The sequence below is a fragment of the Bombus impatiens genome, unplaced genomic scaffold (assembly GCF_000188095.3).
Source record: "Bombus impatiens unplaced genomic scaffold, BIMP_2.2 scf_0110, whole genome shotgun sequence".
Taxonomy (NCBI): Eukaryota; Metazoa; Arthropoda; class Insecta; order Hymenoptera; family Apidae; genus Bombus; species Bombus impatiens.
The window spans coordinates 4,901-19,321 of NT_176529.1; the positions used below are offsets into that span (position 1 = coordinate 4,901).

At 33.4% G+C, this 14,421-nt stretch overlaps 1 long non-coding RNA gene across 1 annotated transcript; it reads right to left on the bottom strand.

Annotated features, from left to right (window-relative positions):
• Positions 1–1,566: 1,566 nt before the first annotated feature.
• Positions 1,567–13,908, bottom strand: LOC117151201. The gene is made up of 3 exons (XR_004460957.1): positions 13,898–13,908; positions 6,054–6,058; positions 1,567–2,049 (listed from the first exon to the last, which is right to left on the bottom strand). It is a non-coding gene; the product is annotated as an uncharacterized LOC117151201 (long non-coding RNA).
• Positions 13,909–14,421: the final 513 nt, after the last annotated feature.

A 14,421-nucleotide genomic window follows, 5' to 3' on the forward strand; every position in this document is an offset into this window, starting at 1 on the left:
ACTTCTACCGCTTCGAGCGTAAAACTCGAATATCGTTACTCACGATACATCCTAATACTAGCAGCTCACAGTTCTACTTCGGGGAAACTTTATGCACGTTCACAGACACGCCGACACATATGCGCATCGAGAGAAGAACTCAGCTAGCTGCAGCCCCGGCGCGATTGTATTCGTATTGGATGGCGTTCTACCAACTGCCAAGCTTTTACGACTTACGTGCTACGTTGCTCGCTTTACGTTTATGTTCTATACGTAACGTTATGTCCTCGTAACTTCGTCCAAGCGTGTCGATTGCACCGTCGAAACTTCCAGCTCCGAAGCATCGACGATACCCACAGGGAACGGGAGAACGGCTTACACAATAGACAAAAGCAAGGGACAATGACCGGAAAGAAATAAGAATTAAGGGACTGGTAAAGACATCGATGAAAATACACTGACGGCAATGTAGATTCGGATACTTGTAATATGAAAGCCACAAATGAAAAATATGACCTGCCACATGTTCCATTTCTGATGAAAGAGCAATTTTTATATTTCATATGCACCTGGGTCTCTTATTATGCGGCACATTTTTTATACGATACACTTTTACACGATTTTCTTTACGCAGTTTATTTACTTCTACACAGTTTTCTTGCCACGTGTTTATTACCTTTTACATGGTTTATTTAACACGTTTTGGTTACGGATACGCGACTTTTTTAACACGTTTATATTTGCACGATTTTCTTAATACGTTTTACTCATTTTTCTCTTCAAATCCAGGAGATCGACAGACGCTTTCACCAAGATACAAATCATATTTTGTTATCTCTGTGATATAGACAAACAGGTGTTTTAGAATTAGAATAGGAGTATATGTTTAATAAGCATCAGTTTGAACGTTTTGTACTTGAACAAGCAAAGCGAATTTGCTTTGAAGACAATTGAGATTATATTCTTTTAAATTTCTTAAATCTGTATAAGATACAAAACATAATAAGGAGTGACGATGAATAAAATTTCAACTTTTGAAAAAAAATATCTTTCTTATTTACCTGAACATGCTACCATTTCTCTCGTGTATTTATTGAATAAAATGTTGTTATCAAATGTATTTCTGTATGTTAAATTGCTTTTTTCACTGTTTGCACAAGTTTATAGTTTATAGTTTAGCACGGGTTTTACGTTTTGTTACAAATCAATCACGACCTTTTCTATACGACTTTTCTTATATGATATACGTCCAACCTGCAAAGAGAGTCCTTGGTTTTTGGAACATTAAAAAGATGTTAATAATAATTGCACTAAAAGTAATTAATAATAGTAATAATTGTAAAACTAAACTAATATAACAACTGAACTAATAATAATTAATATAGCTTTCTTACAAAACATTGCAAATGTATCATTTGTTCTCCAAAAATTTATATTTCATATTAAAATATACATACTACTTCCTATTAGCCATCAAGCGACATAAAAGGAATTCAATAAAAATGGACATTTCATATATTTCTCGTATGGTCTTAGTTTGTAATAGAATTTTGAGTTGAGAAACATTTTTTTTTTATTGACAAGTACTTTACAATCGATTCTCGCATTGAGAATTTTGAGTAAGTTTCTCTGACGTGGCGCAATGACATGACTAATTATTTATAATAAGTTTATTTCTAGCTGAATCCAGTGCTTAGTTCTAAAGGATAGTGTTTTCTTAGCCTGCGGATCTGATCCGACGTTTTAAGTAATTGAGTAACTAGGGGGTTTCGACGGTTACTAACTCTTATGATATATCTATTACTACATTTACTATCTATTACTACATTATTTCCTCTTTGACTGTGGTTATCTTAAGGTCGCGAAGTATTAGTTCGTTGGTGACATACCAGGGGGCATTTATAATGGATCTTAGCGTTTTCGATTGGAAGCGTTGAAGTATTTTAATGTTGGAATTACTTGCTGTTCCCCGTAGTTGGATTCCGTATGTCCAGACAGGTTTTATTATGGTCTTATAGAGCGTAATTTTGTTCTGCTTGCTTAAGTTGGAACGTCTGCCAATGAGTCAATCTGCAAAAAATAAATTTCTTCGAATTCAGCTCAATAGTATGAATAATATAAAAATTATATTACAGAAATTCTACGGAAATTTGTATGAAAGATAGAAGAAAGGAATTAGGTATAGAAAATATTCAGAAAATTCAAAAAGACTCAATGATAGAATACTTACCATTGTTCCATAATACAATAGAATATAAGCTTTTTATATAATTGACAATATCTAAGAGCAAGCTTTGAATGTTTTAAACATGTATATACAAAGATATAAAAACACATCAAGGATCAAATAAAAATACGACGAGGTAGAATTGGATGATAAAATTGAGTAATAAAAAGGGAATTGGCACTAGACAAAAAACAATAAAATGCACAATGATGATAAAGAAAGTAAAAACAGCCGAAGAAATTGTTTGAAATAGTTAGGAAATTTAAAGTATAAAGAAACATAAGAAACAAGAAACGTAAATAAAATATTTGTGAAGCTATATAATGTATAATATTAAAACAACGTTAAATTATATTTCCTGTATAGGGTGTACCAAATATACGGATGTAACTTCATGAATCTGAATTCAATGCATACCTCTGTATAAACTGGTTTATGATTTCACTCGAGTGTTACTTATATCTACAGTCTCCTTTTCTAACCCTCCATTATCCATATAACATTCTTCTGGTTCCTTTAACGCATTACAGTGGGAGAATATCTGGTCTCGCATACTCGGAAAGTGATCAAAGTTATTTCTATCGTTTAGATTCTAGATTGCGAATGTTTGTTCATTTATAGAAAATTTAAATATATGTACATCTATTATAATATTTAGAGCGTAAAGAACAAATCTCCATATAGATTCCATTTCTTTAGTTCTATTCATAAAGATCTGAATGTATATAAGCATTTACAGTTTATTTATGTTTGTTACGTCGTGTGAAATGATCCGTGCGACGTCCTTCAGTGTCTGACCGTCAAGGCCCAAGCCCCATTCGACAGACATTCAATAAACCTAAGGCCCCACCATAAACCGAATCTTATTAGTTTGCACGAACCTTTAATTCTGTAAGTATTTTCTAACTGGTATGTAGAACAGACCTTAGGTTCATTGCACGTTCTTATAAATTACGGAGAAAGCGGATGGGCGCCTAACAGAAAAGCCGGTTTTTTCCATGCACACAAATCGTTACCCTCACTGTCCTAACGAAAAGTGTGAACAACGAATCCATGTCCCTAGTTCAAAAGACACACCCACTCCGAGATTTCCTCCGTAATCACATAAGAACGAACTTCATTTATTATTGATCGTTAGAATAGTCAACATGTCACTACCGGGTTTCTATCCTTAAATCAATTACTTATTTAACCTATATATACGCCTCAGTGTAACTATCTTCTTTACAAAGTTGTTGGAAATATAAATTTTATAACCCTGTGAATCGCAGCGTTATACCACCTCAACCACCCCTATTATCTCAACGGAAATCAGGGGATCGATCTATTCGTGGCGTCGATTATTATAATCGTAACGGGAATTTACGACTCTCGTCGACGTGTTTCTCGCGATTGCGTCTCCCCACGAGTGGTCGAAAATACATGATTATTAGATGCCGTGTAATATTGGAAAAATTGCAATTGGTGTAATAGTAAAGAAAATAGTGAAGGATCAGTTTCTACAATTTTTTTATCTGATCATGTGATGAAAAATTAAAAAGAACATTTCGTAGATTTATGTTAGATATACATCCAGATAGAAATTTTATCGAAATCTATTAACGTTGCTATGAGCTATAAACGATTAAAAATGGTAAAAATCGCAGTTTTTCGCTTATAGCTTTTGGCTTATATCCGTAACAAATTTAAAGACGCTTACATCTTTCAGCACCTATCGCTTGTTTTCGTATCAACCGATTTCGATAAAATTCTCAGCATATAGTATACAATATGTTCGTTTCATCTAGAAACACGAAATTAATAGAGTCTCGAAAATTATAGATGACACGAAAAAATGTTTGAAACAGATGTTATACGATTTTGGGAGCGCCGTATCACTCTGATATTGATTTTACTTTGTACTGACCTTAAAAAGCCCTATGAAGGTCACGGTTATATTTTTACATGGGAACTATATTTCGTTATTCCATGTTTCTGCAACCGACATCATAACTGTTACGTCTGGTGATTCTTTACGTTCAAGGCGGCTACCAGCTGTGCACATGGAATTAAGCGGGCTGCAGTAATCCTAAGGAACTGCCATAAAACGAGGCTTTCGATTTATCGTTAAGGCTGTCAATTGGCATAAGGCATCTTCGAGTCAAAAGATTCCTTATGGTTATTGCTCCAACAGGTAAAAGCATGTAAGAGCATGAGTTTTCCTTTGCAACAGCATCGTCACCGGACTTCACTGGTTCATCGACCTTAAAATAGTCAACGTCTCTTTACCGGGTTTCCATCCTTTGGTCATTCACTACTTAACTTATACCTTACGCACCAGCGTAACATCTTTTCTCTACAAAGTTGTTGGAAATATATATCGTTGAACTGTTAATCAAGTGTTATTAATTAAACAATCTCTATTATCCTAACCGAAATGGGGGATCGATTTGTTCGTGGCGTCGATTGTCTACTCGTAACGGGAATTTACGACTCCCGTTGACGCGCTTCCTCGCGTTCGCGTCTCTCCGTGACTGGTCAAATAAACAATAACATTTTCAAAATACTAAATACTTTCTTGCATTTTTGCGCGGACCATTATCAAGACATTAATTCCTAAGAAGGATGGAAAGACGCATCCTTTTCAATGATAAACGTAAGATAAAAGAACATGCGACTACCCATTTTCGGAATAATATTTAGTACACACCTTTGTACACACACAAACAGTTCTTGTTAGAACCATTGTAATGTACAAAGTCTAACAAATACATTGGATAGTGCCAATGTCATCGGCATATCGAGTTTGACATTTAATATCGGAGAATATCGAAATTACTGTACTATACTATAATATTATGAATCAAATAAAAATCAATAAATTGGCGGAACATCATCGAATATTAGAAAAGTAACCACGTCCAGTTTCGTTTGACACGTGTTTACGTGCCGATATATTTACGTTATCGCTGCGTAGTATTTTTCGATTACGTTACTTTGTTGGGCTGATTTTTGTATTTAGTTCTTAGTACAAGTGTTATTCTTTCTTTTTAACTCTCTTCTTGTCGTCATGTTTATATTATGATCCTAATTTCTTTTTCCTTGTGAAGATGGATAGTACAAGTGAAAACTGAAAGTTAAAGCGTTTTCCTTTAAGCGAAGATTTATCTTCAAATAAGAATGCGCTTGTTGCGCAGACAAATTTATCTCCGATAAATAGCCAAGATTACTCCGATAACGGTAATCTTCCATCTATGTATCTTAAATTATGCAGTAATTACTGCTGCAATTGGTTCTCCAAAAAATTGTGATCCTGGCCAAACTAATCAGGCGAAACCCATATGTCAACGGCTTCCGAGCACCTCTAAACGAAATAATATAAAACCAAAAAGAAAAATTAATTCAAAAGGAATAGGAATGAAATATGGACAAGCTGAAGCCTCTAAAAGTTTTCAACGCAAGGATCTCATTGACTACATAGTCGTTACGGAATGGGTGAATGTCAATCTAAAAGAGAAAGACTCGACGCTCTGGATAGCCAAATGAAATCTATCAATAAATTTCAACATTCAAAAGATTCTATTACGAGAGATCAATCCAACCTACAAGAAACAGATGCTCACGATCAAAAATGGTCCTTATAGTATAGACGAAAATCAGAACCACGATAATTCATTCACCTCAAACCCGAAATTAAAAGAAAATTTTCATTTTTGCACTACGTTTAATTTCAACTGAAATATCGTTTGCACCACTACGTCGCAAGAAACAACGTTGAATCGAAACTAGTTAAATCCAGTTCCAAGAGGACAACAGACAACTATCATCCGTCTCCGATAAACCCGAAACGCCCCTCTACTAACGATACAAAACCTATTTTGAAGGCTTTCGTAAAGATTAAAGTGAATCCCTGACACACCGACAACGAGAGATCTAAATAACAAAATTCTGCCTATCAAAGTTTTCATAGACACCAACAATCTAATATTTAAAATATTCTCACTTCATGTTCAAGACCCCCTAATCACTGGACTACTTGATACGACGGACCAGATTCGCAGGCTGAAGAGGCACTACCCGCTAGACCTAAACGCCAGATTCAATTAGTTATCTAAATTAAGTAATACTTACTTATTTATAATCTTACTTATTTATAATTTAGTTATCTAAATTAAGTAATACTTACTTATTTATAATACTTACATATAAATTATACTTATCTATAATAAGTATTAACTTATTATAAATAATCAGCCATGTCACTGCGCCACGCCAGAAAAATTACTGAAAATTCTCAACGCGAGAATTGATTGTAATTTTAATAAATAAGTAAAAAAAAAATGTTCAAGACTTCCGCTTTAAAGTTTTTTCTTTTTCCATTATTATTATTTAATTTGTACTTTACAATTTGTCCAGCTGGACGTTCGGTAAATTAAATTTTTTTAACTTTACTGTTTTAAAGTGATCGCAAAAAATGTCTGCCGCGTCTACACTAAAGATTCGAATGATTTTTACATTATTAAAAAATTTTAACAGATAATAATATAAAATTTCATACATATACTCTCAAAGAAGGAAAGAAAACTGAGGTGGTATTAAACGTGTTAGTGTATTAAAGAGACGAGTGGTAAAATGTAATGGTCAATGTATTTTAAATCGTCGGTCGTAATCGTCTCTCACTCGATTCTATCGTGGAACTCGTTGTAATAATTCGCTATGCTGATCGCTATGAAAACTATCGTGATGATTCGCTAAAAAGATACTCGATGATACTCGAAGAGGATATTGATATTAGAGAGCACGTTCGTCTATTTATAACCACAGTTATTATTACAAAAAGTTCGAATGTAATCCCGGTTGGCAATTACAAATAACGGTGATGATGTTTTGATCTGGAGTTCGTTATTTCTTGAATCTATCAGATCGAAACAGCGTTAACAATAAGGTTCTAAGGCACAACAATATGAGTCATTCCCGATTCGAATCGTCCAATGACTCACGTGTCGCTACAACTGTAATTCTTCTAAAAAATCTTATCGATGGTTTTGAGTGTGAAAAAGTTTTACCCGAACTCAAGAAGATTTCTATAAACAAAATTCAATTTATTTCCGTTCATACACATTGAGCTATATACATTTTTTAATACATTAACACTTTGACTACCACGCCGAATCAGATGTTTCGCTCAGGATGCCAGGGGAGTATTTTTATTATTCAAAGCAAATAATAAATTGATGTTGTAAGACAACATCCTTCCCCAATGGATCGTCTATCTTATTGGTGGTTACAGGTGACCACCGTGGCGCCTTGATAAGCCTTGAAGGCTTCGTTTATTTCAACAAACCATTCGCATTTGTTATTTCGTCGTAAGCAAAACGTTCAGAATATGTTGTTGAAACCTGTGGAAGATATTAGTAAACAGTATTTGCTTATTCTATATACAGGGTGGTTGGTAACTGGTGGTACAAGCGGAAAAGGGATGATTCTACGCGAAAAAAGAAGTCGAAAATATAGAATAAAAATTAAAAAAAAAATTTTTTTTTTAATTTTTCCATCGAGACAACGATCTACAGTGAGATCCGTTATAACGAGACGCGATAAAGTGCACGCGTACCGAGCGAAAATTCAAAGTCGATTTTCTCGAAAACAAAGCCTCAAACGAAAAATTTTTATTCTATATTTTCGATTTCTTTTTTCGTATAGAATCACCCCCTTTCCGCTTGTACCACCAGTTACCAACCACCCTGTATATTGTAGCATTACTTTAACAGTAATAGAAACCTTAACTTAGTCACAATTTTGTTTCTTAAAACTACTAATAAACATAATGAATTTTTAAGAAATCGATGACCATATCCACAGGATGTCAGAAAATACGTGGATATTTGCAGAGTCGGTGAGGCAAGTTCATGTATAAAAATGATTCAGGCATATCTTTCGAGTTATGAACGATTACATTTTACGCTAAAAACTTACTAGCATCAGCTGACGATCTTCTTTTCATGTTTCTTACTTTAAGACTCGCCAACTGACAAACAAATGACACCAAGGCACAGGAGATTTCGATTGTTATATTGCGGCTCGTCCTTCTGGATTCCTGATAAGTTCACCGCCTATTCCTATCCTCTTCTCAAAGACGTTCTCTAGGGAACCTACTCTATCTCTTTGAAACGTGTACCTGAATTACGAAAGTGTGCGAATCTTTGACTGTTCTGGCAAATACCTGGGGAAATCGACAACGATAAGATGACGAAGTAGTGATGGCTACGTGTGAAAGATCAGAATATACACAAATTTTATTCAAACTATACCCGGTATTTGAGGATAAGTTTTAACGAAAATTGATACGCCCGCGTATTTCATTCACAATAGCAGTGTTTGTAAAAGCAAAAACTTTTATTTCAATACGAAAGATCAAGTGATCAAAATACTATTCCGCGAACAAGATGATTGTCAGATGTCGATACATCCTCACAGTATATTTTCAGCTAGCCTAAGAACCCGCTATAAATCTTAGTATTTATTTAGCTAAGCTTCTTCTAACGAACAAATAGTCTTTGCCTTAACAGTCCCTAAATCTATCGCCTACTATGGGAAGATACGGAAAATCTGTTTTTCTCACGTACGATGTTTCCCGCTAGCAACTTTCTCTCAAGGGCATCCTTATTCAACCACCAACATGGAAATTGACCAATTAACAGCAACGTCAATTTCCCTCACTTTAAGGACGAAGGTTTTTCTCGACGAATCCGATGATCTCGTGTCCTTAGACACACCCCATCATAGTTTTCCTCTGCAGCATCATCGTGACGGAAAGTCAGTCGTTAGACGTCAGTCCGAGTCGATAATTGGTAGTTAGCAGTAATAATTTATTCGAATTTCTTGACATCTTAAGCAATCATCATTCGAATTTGTAATCGCGAACCGATAATAGTAATCGCGAGTTCTACGCAAAGTGTACATATAGAGTATATATTAATAAATATATATTGTTAAATACATTCAAGTGTTTCTTCCGCACCTATCACGACTTATCCATCTCAACTTCTTTGTCATAAAACCTTAAATAGGATTTGAAAAATACGGTAAACGAATACAATTAATAGATAAAGAACATATTTAGTTTCTGACGGGGCATTAAAGCTATAAAAAAAAAAAACGTTTTAACAAAAGTTGTTTGACTTAAAGGGAACATCATATAGCGTAAGTGACTTTTCTGCAGATCCAGCAGTGGGAGAGATTTAAAAGCCAACTTCACTTTCTTAAATCGAACCATATATTTCCGCATGCATCTTGGCATTTTCTATAAAAAAAGTATTAATCTATTCAAGTCAGGAAACTATTATTAGTTTATATAGATATTTTAACTTTAATTTGTGAAATTTAATGTATTAACGTATTAAAATTATTAATGTATTAAAGAATATATGGTTGTATGCAAAAAGATGAAATTGACCTTAAAATCTCCCTCCCTGTTAGTAGCAAAAAAATAATTTGCACCATATGATGTCCTAAAGATAAAGAGATATTTTTGATAACCTTAATCGTCGTAATATACAAAGTGTTTACACTTTGTATATTCATCATCTTATTTTTTAAAATTCAAGTAATTATTGTAAAAGTTGTCTCGACAACTGTAAGCTAATTACTCTAAAATTATTCCTTAAAATGCCAGATAATTATCTAGTAAATAGATACATACACTATTATTAATTCACATTATTTTTAACCACTAGAAACAAAAATTTACACATCTAAAGTATTTGAAAGAAGAACGTTTAGCTGCACACCCATTGCTTCTTCAGAAAATACTAAACGCAGTAAAACGTATAAAACAACGATTGGGGAAAGCATGTAGATTCCGTGGAAATTAATTATTAATATAACGACTTCATTGTTTTCCGAAAGATCCAAAGATATATTATGTAGCAAACCTGTTATTACTATCGATATTTACAACAGCTATTAAAACTGTCAGACGTTATTCAATAAATTAATATTATAACGATAAAAGATTTGATAAACTGATATTTGGTAGCGTAACAATTAATGATCGCTAAACATATGATGAATTTTACTTTATAATTTCTTATATATCCTTTCGATTCTGCCAACTAATCGATTTATTTTTGACGAAAGGACACGATTACGCAACACAAATCAACAAAGAGAGTTATTTAGTGGAAACCTCCGTCAATGTTGTTATCCTGTGAAATGGGCGCGCAATTCCGCGTCACCTTGCTCGACGAGAATATCCCACCTCCACAGAGGATCCCGAGGGAATCAGAAGGACTCCGATCGTTAAAGAGACACTGTGAATCCTCTCCTGACCGCCTGATACGGTAGTCCCGGATTTTCGGGCAAATCGGAAGTTTTTCTATCTTCTAGTTAAGCCGAACAGGCGTATTTTCCGATATCTTCGAATAGCAGCGTCGACAGCCGATCCGGATTTAAGATTCTGTAAGATGCAAGAATTTCCTAGAGAAGAATGATATCTTATCGATGAAAAACCGTTTCGTATTCAGAAACGATTTAAAGGAGTCGTCGAATGATTGAGCGAGCGAGTCCGTCGATTTCCAACGTCGATTTCTCTTTACCTTTCTACCGAATTGTCCTTCGATATTCTTGTCTTTCACGGTATCAATTATGCTAGCCCGTTGGGTCAAAAGCATTTTCATCGGTCTCCGCATACGTCGTTATAAACAGGAAGACATGTAACGAGTGGAGCACCCTTAGCCCACATCGATACTGCACTAACACAGAAACATTCATCGACGCCGCGCCACCGCAACAAACTTTCACTGCGCACTGGTACTGGCATGCTTTTCCAAATAACGACACGAACTCGCCTTGGACAAAACTTCCCGCATTAATACGTTTGTTGCTGATTGCATTCTCATTACGTACGTTCTTTGTTTCAGATTTACTTCTATATCTTAACATTTTATAACTATATTTAACATAAATCATATTTATTTCTACAAAATTTCCAGACTTTTAATGAAATCCGAAATATTTAATCGAAATCACACACATATAAAACTAAATATCGGTTCAAAAAGTTTGCAATAAATGGGTTAAACAGGAAAGAACTTATTACATGATCCTTGCAATTGTTATGGCTCTGCAAGACGATTGTAATTTGTTTGTAATTCATAAGTTACAGAGAAGTTGAGCTCTACAAACAATAAGATAAAAAGTAAATTTATAGCATGTACGTACATTGCAAATATTTATTTCCGTAAATGTAAAGTGATATTGAAAAAGACATTCAGATGATGGTGTTCAAAAAAGATATTAATTTAAGAGTAAAGAGTATTAATATCCATAAATCGTTTTCAAATAACTGGACGTAATTAGAAACATTTAAACTTGCTATGATTTTCGCATTTTTATATATTAATCTTGTTCTCGTTTTAGCAAATAAAATAGATTTCTGATATTTTAAGATGTTTAATGCAAAATTGAAACGAAAAATCCTACAGTCATATTTTGTTCAAACTCCAGATACCTTTTAGTGTTGACAAAAAAAAAAAAAAAAAAATAGAAATTGGATCGAAAATAATTAAAACAATATAGCAGAATTAAAACTGTAACACAGACATTATACAATCACAATTCATATGTGGCAAATTCCTTTTAGTTCCTCGGCTTTCGCGTAAAATGACAAGACGTAGAAAGAGAACAGGAATTTAAACTAATTGTGAATCGACAAAATAATTACAATACCAAATGCAAGTACCATTGACATATTGTTGAATATAAAAGTGTTGAATATAAAAGAAAAATCACATCACAGACAAAACGAAGCAACTCAAGGACAAACTCAAAAAATTCTATTGGCTCACTGGCCGACGCTACAAACTTAAGCATACAGAATAAAATTACCCTCTATAAGATCGTAATAAAACCTGTCTAGACCTACGGAATCCAACTATGGGGAATAGCAAGTAATTCTAACATTGAAATACTTCAACGCTTTTAATCGAAAACGCTAAGATCCATTATAAATGCACCCTGGTATGTCACCAACGAACTAATACATCGCGACCACAAGATACCAACAGTCAAAGAGGAAATAGCAAAATATAGCGACAGATATAGCAAAAAAGTCAACAAACATCGAAACCCCCTAATAACTGGATTACTTGATACATCGGACCAGATCCGTAGGCTGAAGAGACACTACCCGCTAGACCTAAACGCTAGATTTAATTAGTTATTTAAATTAAGTAATATTTACTTATTTACAACATTTATTTAAAAATTATACTTATCTATAATAAGTATTAACTTATTATAAATATTTAGCCATGTCACTGCATCACGCCAGAAAAAATTACTGAAAATTCTCAATGCGAGAATCGATTGTAAATATCAATAAGTGTCATTGCATCACGCCAGAAAAAATTACTGAAAATTCTCAATGCGAGAATCGATTGTAATTTTAATAAATAAATAAAAAATACAATAAATAAAAAAAAAAGACGAAAATGAAAACACTGTGTTGGATTTTAGGATACAAATCTCCTCCTCTCTCGTTACAAAACAAATGGCTCCTATATAAAGTTACGATTATCCCAATATGAATGTATGGTATCTAATTGGATTGTGTTAAGAAAAAATAATCTGGATCTTATACAGAGATTTTAAAAACAAAGCCTTAAAGTACAATAATAGCCACCTTATGGTATGTCAGCGGACAAATTCTCCCAAAAGATCTAGGAATAAAATACGTAAAAGAACAGATTTAAAAATTTCTAACAACACACAATAACAAACATACATCCTAACGAACTGGCTAAAAACTTAACACAAACTTCAAGAGCCAAAAGACTGAAAAACGAAGTCATACGAGTTACTGCAATGAAAGATGAGAGTGGAAACACCATTGAGTGTTATCCACACGCACACGATATCCACACTATCAATTCGCAGAGTCACTTGTAAATGCAACATAAATATTAAAACAAAAAATTGTATTTGTAAAATTTATTTCAAAGCTTCTTTATTTTTTCGCATACATTTATTACGTATTTATTTTCAATTATTTGATTTCAAGAAATTTGAAATATTTCATAAATCGGAGATACTGATAAAAATGTACAATATATAAAATGATACAATAAATTTAGAAATATTTAAAAAACTTAAAATTTAGTTTGACAGAATGTGTAATTTCCTTGTTTCACCGTAAAAATTTTTCCTATGGATATAATATAAACGAAAATAAACATGTCCCATAAAATGAAATGCAACGATTAATTTCTAGAAATATCTATGCGATCGAAGCGTGGAGAAAGAGTCGATACTTTTACAAAGATTAGGGGAGTATGAACACAGGGAACGAGGGTACGTTTTCCCACGAGAAAGTTACTCGACGAAATAATGTAAATGGAGAAGGATAAAAAGTGTGAGGGGATCTCCAAGAAAAATGTTTGGCCGGTCTGAAGTAATGAAAAGTGTTTGCCAATGTTCCAAATGCAGTTTACTCTTCCGATTTGAAAGTTTCTCCAAACAGATTGCTGCCATTTATGTTATATCAAATGGTAATTAAATACTGCTTAATAATAAACATGGAACAGTCACTTGACATTATCTAATTTTATTTCATTCGTACGTAAATTCGCATTCTAATTCCATTGTTGACATAGTGTAAGTAAAGTAGTCTAACATAGTAGCGTATATAGTATACGTTAAGGTGGTTCGTACTTCTTGACTTTTAATCTTTTTTTTTCTCGTAGCTTCTAAAATTATGACACTTGGTGAGAAAGTGATATCCGTATAATTTCAGAACGGTGGACAAAGAGAAACCGTGCCGTAATTGGATTAAAATTACATTAATTTTGGACAAAACACAATATTATTCGATAAATGTGGTATATCTGCGATTTTTCTAAAAAAAAAGATCCGTCGGTCTGGGTAAATGAAACATCATAGATAGCAGAATTACAAATAATAACTAATTTGCAAGTAATAAATGATACTGCAGAACGAAGTATAAAGTTAACGACCGACTACAATCATTTATTAATAACTAATTGAAGTGGAAGCAACATTTTATTAGAAGAGTATGAGCAAGGCTATCCTAGTGCAACCAAATCTGATTTCATAGAAAAATATTGCTCACTCATATATTAAGAATTATTCCCATTTTTTCGGATCTTTCTATCCTACTTTATTTATAAATCAAATCTTTACATTCTATTTATTACTATGTAAATAGCTATGCATTT